Here is a 6,136-nt window from a genome sequence, read left to right on the forward strand (position 1 = left end):
CTCAGTTTTAGGGATGAAATCAAACGCTGAGTTTTTCTCATACAACACTTAAATCTATTAAATATAGTATACACAAATGGATGCACAATACGGTTGTAAACATACAAAAAGTTGACAATTAACAATTGTACTTACATAGTCATAAGCTAAGGACTTAGCTTTTCCTGGCGATGGCTTGGTCACTTCGCGTTTGAATAACTTTGGAGAACGGACTAATTAACTTGATCTTTTCCCGAGGAGAGTCGACATTTCGACTTCTCGGGTCAGCTGGTCGCACTACCGTTGATCGGTTCACACTTATCCTATACTGCTAAAATCGGCGTATTTTATACCCGATTGATCGGCTGACGCAGTTTGTTATTGTCGCTTGTTTTTCACATTTCTGCAAAGCAGGTGGTGGTGACTCATCACCGATACGGTGCACTCGGTGCATGACACATTCGGTGCATCGTGATGCGACCTTGCCTCGTGCGCTTATTATTTCGCAATCCTCGAATACTTTTATGTTTTTTAAGTTAATCAGTCCATCTTTCCAATTAACGGATTTTCCATTCGTGACAATATAATGTCTAACCTTCGTTGAACACATTTGTTCATCAATGCTAAGATATTGTTCTAAAGCCACCGAAGAAAATCTTTTGTTCAAGTATTCAACGAGAGGTCTAATCTTATAAAGCCTATCGTGTCCTGGTTGGTCACGAGAAATGAAGGTGGAATTGTTGTTGAAATGAATAAACTGGCGTATTTTTTCAAATTTGTTCACTGACATCACATCTGCAATAGGTGCAAATCTCAACTCTTCACTCCAGAATGATCTGATGTTGGGCATGTGTACCAGAGATGTATGAATAATTATGCCAAAGTAATTCTTCATGCCGTTCTCTGTAAAAACGGTTGGTCTTTCAGGCTTAGTTTGCACTGAATATAAGTTGGTTTCTTCAGTAGTCTGTAACGGGTTACTCCTGACATCAACGCCAGATTTTAAATTAAACCCGTAAATCTTAAATAAATATTCAGTATATGTATACTAGTATCTACATAGAACGCATTGCACGATAATACAAAAGCCTGTAAACTATAATCACACAACACTTACAATTAAATAGAAACAAACAAAACTAAACTTACATCAGACAGGCCTGTCAACGCAACTTACACACTAAGTCTTATTAGTGGCGAGGTAATTCAAAAACGTGCCACGGGTGATCGTCCATTAGTCAGGGTGACACACTTGTCCATCCAGGAATTTCGTGCTGTACCAAATACACTCTTATACGCAGGAGTCCGTTTACAGTGTCCAGTAGTAACTTTTCCTCGTCAATGTTAAACTTGGAGCAATCAAAAGCTGTAAAAGGTTGTAAATTCCCCATCTTATTCACCTAACAACATAATTATTTACCTGGAAGATTTGGCCGACATGCCCTGTGTTATCCAGCTATTTTATCTTATACAGTCTTAATTAATATAAATACTATTGTGATTTATAATATTGTTTAAATTTCTTAAACACCAGATAATTTCGCCTACTACTACGAAATCTCGATTCCAACAGACCTGCACGAACCACTTTTAACCGACAATCTTTTTTTACCTTACAAGTCTTAGCTATTAGTTCTTCTGAGAAAAAGAATGAGAAAAACTGAGAAGGAGTTTCTAATGACATTATTTCAGCAGACAACTCAGTATCCCCATAAAACCGTAACTGATCCTCATTCAACTCCAAAGATTTTGATTTTCAGTCAATGTCTTTTTTTAGTGCCTTTTTCTGTTTGGAAGACAAAAAAGTCGACAATGGCAAATCGTCATCATCATCGGACTGCTGGTTGACTTCTTCAACTTCCAGTGTTACCTCACTTTGATCATGGTTTTCATCATCAAAATCACTTTCTGGTATAAAAGAACAGTCCTCCAAACTGTCTGCATCGCTTACATCGCATCCGTCATCACTCAGACCGGTAAAATTCTCCCAATAGGCCGCAAGGTCCTGGTCTGTGAGTAGCTTATTTTTGCTCATACTAGAGGATAAAAAACAGAAATATCTTTAGAAAACTTATTATAAATGCATAATGTTACCGATCGGCAACTTCTAGAAAAAACATGAAATAGAAAAAATGCATAGTGTTGCCGTTTGGTAACAAAACAAAGGTAACGTTATGAAAGCCTGAAATCTGCTCTATTTCTTGTTTTCTATGACATTTTGACGTAACTTGTCAAGTAAGGGAGTAATTTAGTGTCAAAGCAACGAGTGTCACAAAATATGTTATTATAATATGGTGAAGGAACTTTGACGCCAACACCAGATCTCTCCTGGTGGATTATTAGTTTTAAATTAAACTAGATTGTAGTGACGTCACAAATTTTCCAATTAGAAATATTTGCAATTTTATGTGTTTTTTTTTTTTTTAAAGTCTTTTTTTTCGCGCATCCACCAATTGTCAAGAAACTTTTACATTCTTTTGTATGTATTGATGGAAAAACTTTCTTCTTGACAAATGGGTAAAAAAAAACATCTGAATAAGTATTTTTTTTTTGTCGAAAAATTACTAACTATCTATAATGATGGGCGGAAGAATCGGCGTTGCGACCTTTGGAAGAACATTTGCTGGATGACTGAAACAGCGATTTTCTGACACCATCTAAATCGCTGGGTTTATGCTGACTGTGGATCCTGGGTTTGATCGGAGTCTTCGGAGTGCTCGGCTGCAAACAAAATATCGCATTTAAACCAACAAAACGACTGACACCTGTCAAATATCTTAATGTTGGCATGAAAATTGCATTCTTTTTCCAAGAGTCAAACAGAGAAACATTTTGATTCGTAAGTCACAACCTGTCAAAGTTGTAAAAATTGGTCATGTTTTGCAAATTAGACATTTTCGGTTAAATCTACTTACTGGTCATTTTGACCACCCTGTATAGTGTTTTTTTCTTCAAATGTCAAATAACCAAGTAATTTACTGTTAAATCCCAGTTGTTTGAATTTGACTGTCAGCGCCCATAACTCTGTTATTTTGACTGTTACAGGGTGGTTCAATATACCAATGTGTAGCTCTTGATATTCTCTTTTGACCACCCGGTATAGTGTTTTTTCCTAAAATGTGGAATAAGTGTACTAAATTTTTGCCACGCAACATATTATATGCATAATACATACCTTTCAAAACTCAAACCACAATTTTTACATCACTCAGTAAAACTCTGTTCAAATATACCACGTGTTGAAATTGAATAACACAAACGGATTGAATCAGGCGTGCCTAGTGAGCAAAATGGTCGCTTGTCCTTCCTACGCACTCCACTTGCAGCGATTTGATCGCGGCATGTAATTAGGAGGTATGTAGACAGGCGGACACACCATGCAATCAGTTCAATATTTGCCGTCCCCTGCGTTCCAGTATGATAACTAGCTATATGTTGCCAAAAAGCAACAACATGAATTTATTAAGTAACATTTGAACAAAATGCATATCTAAAATTTCCGTAAAATATTAATACTAAATACAAAATCCATAAGAATAAACTTACCATTAGTAGCTCGATGATAATCCTCCTCATTTAACTCAAACGTTATCAATGAGTTGGTTTCAGGATCCTGAACCTCTAAAATGTTTTTTGTGGAAGCCATTGATGAATGATTGATGAATTTTATGAATATAAACTAAACTCTGTTGTCTGTATTTACAAATAAAAATAAAATTTGAGGTTATGTGTTGTAACGAAGTTACTAATTATTTCGCTGATTTAATTAAAATACGCGTGACCTTCACTGCTGGGTGCTAGACCACGGCCGTCGTGGCGTCGATTCTATCGGAACCGTCCGGGGCCGTTCGAAATGGTTCGGTGGGCGCTGGGAGTGGGTACCGCCACTAACAGCCCCCACCGTGGGTTTTGTGTATAAAAGAAGGCCCCGAACCGGAAAATAGGGATTTTTCGATCATCAAAAGATCGAAACCAGCTAGCTAAGCCGATCCGTGCCGACCGTTATCTCTTATCTCCGCGAATTTGTAAGTAAAAAATAGACACATACCGACCGTCCGGTATTTGTTCTGTTTGCTGTGTAAAACCCGTACCGTTAACTATAGTTATTTTAATAGACTGTAAATTGGGGCATTTTTAGTATTTTCCCGGGGTTCCCGTTTGGGGGATTTTCAGTATTTCTCCGGGGATTTTCATTTGGGACATTTGCTATATTTTTCCGGGGTTTTCCGTTAGAGGGTATTTCTGGTGAAACGGCGCCGGCTTCAGTTACTTTGTTTGTGAAACAGTCAGGTAATCCTTCTGGTCCTGTTCCTGTTTGTTGAACACCGGGGAAACGGTGTAGCAAGCGGGAACGGTGAAACCTGTGACTCGTTTGCTTAGCTCCGGGGAAACGGAGCAGTAAACGGGTTTGGGGATACTGGAGGGATTAGCGGCTGTGTGACTGGCAACGCCACGAGACTTCAAACCTCTGTTGCATGCTTGGGGAAACAGTGTGCAACGGAGGCTCTATCTGTCGAACCCCGGGGAATCGGGGAGAGGCACCTAGAAGTTAGGTCGAGTGACGGGAACACCGCTGGTCACGTAATTGGGCCTCATTGGGTTTTGGAACGAATTCCGGCGCCGAATAGTCAGTTTTACATAACCGTACCGTACCGCCGTTCTTTCACCGGGTCACAGTCAGTTTTAATCTACCGTAGTCAGGCTAATCAGTAGTGAAGGGTCCGTAGGTAGTTTTCATTATCGTTACACGCTTTCCCCGTACCACCGTATAAGGTAATTTCCGTTTCATTGGGTATTCGTTACCGTGAGTATTTACTGTAAGTATTGAGAGCCGTAATACAGTGCAATTAGTGAAAACAGTTGTTTTAATTTTGTTTTCTTCCCGAACCCTTTGGAACTTTTCTCCAGCTGTCTAAAGGCTACCCAGGTACCGCAAAGTGGACCTTCAGCCACTATAAATAACGAAGGTGGCGCCCGAGGCAACGTAACCGAAGAAAACCGCGAGAAAAGCGCTACAAATTTGGCGCCCGAGCAGGGACCGATTTTTTTTTCCCCTTTATTATAGACTGTTTTCTTTTGCCGGTTTTCTTTAGCTGAAGAGAGATGGACGAGGAAGGCTACAGCGGAGACAGGGCCGCTGGTGGAGTGACCGAGGGTCGAGACAGCGACAACATGGAGTTGTCAGTAGTACCGGGACCGACTGACGTGAGGGTGAGTTGGATTTACGGGTTGAAAAAGGAAGAGTTGCAGGGTCAACTCAGTAAGTTTTGCCTGGATGTGACTGGGACCGTGGAAATGTTGCGTAGACGACTGGTGCGTTACATGCGTGAGGGTGTGGCAACACCGTCCCCACACTTGCAACAGTTTGCGTTTCCGGCAGTACCAGTTGTTGGGTTTCCAAACCACCCACTGTCACCGCCAACCACTACCGCCGTAACGTCGACGACCACCCGGTATTTTACGACTGTTACAGGTACTTCGGTGGTGACAACGCCTCCTGTCACCATGACAGGCTTGCCAGCCGTCACGTTTGCCCTGTCGCCGACCGTTCACCCACCGCCCGCCGTTTCTGGATCCCCGTTTACCACCGTACCGCCGCCGACTGCCCATGTGCAAGTACACAACTGGAAAGTGTACTTTGATGGCCGAAACGACCCCGTTGCATTTGTGGAGCGTGTCCAAGAGCTCTGTGACGCTCAAGGCATTTCCATGGACGTTTTATTGCCACATATGCCTGATTTGTTACAGGGTGAGGCCGCTTTGTGGTTCCGTAACAACAGAGGAAGTTGGCGATCCTGGGGGCAGTTTCTGGCTGATTTTCGCAGCTTCTACTTCCCCATAAATTATGCCGAAGATTTGGAGCTGGAAATCAGTCGGCGACGTCAGCGACCGAATGAATCGGCTGGTGCGTATATAACTGAGCTGCAGACGTTAATCCGCCGTCATGGGGGAATTAGCCCGGAAGAAGAGCTGAGGTGGCTCTATCGTAATTTGTTGCCGGAGTACCGACAACAAATCCGTCGGGGCGATTTTTCGGATCGCACCAGCTTTGCTCGATCAGTTCGAGAAACCGAACTATTGTTCAAGGAGCTGCACTCACCGCCGCCGCCTATAATTCCCGCCTCCGTACCGTCGTCACGGCCATTCTCAGGGCCCC

This window comes from Ips typographus, unplaced genomic scaffold, assembly GCF_016097725.1.
Source record: "Ips typographus isolate SLU unplaced genomic scaffold, UJ_Ityp_2.0 IpsContig82, whole genome shotgun sequence".
NCBI lineage: Eukaryota > Metazoa > Arthropoda > Insecta > Coleoptera > Curculionidae > Ips > Ips typographus.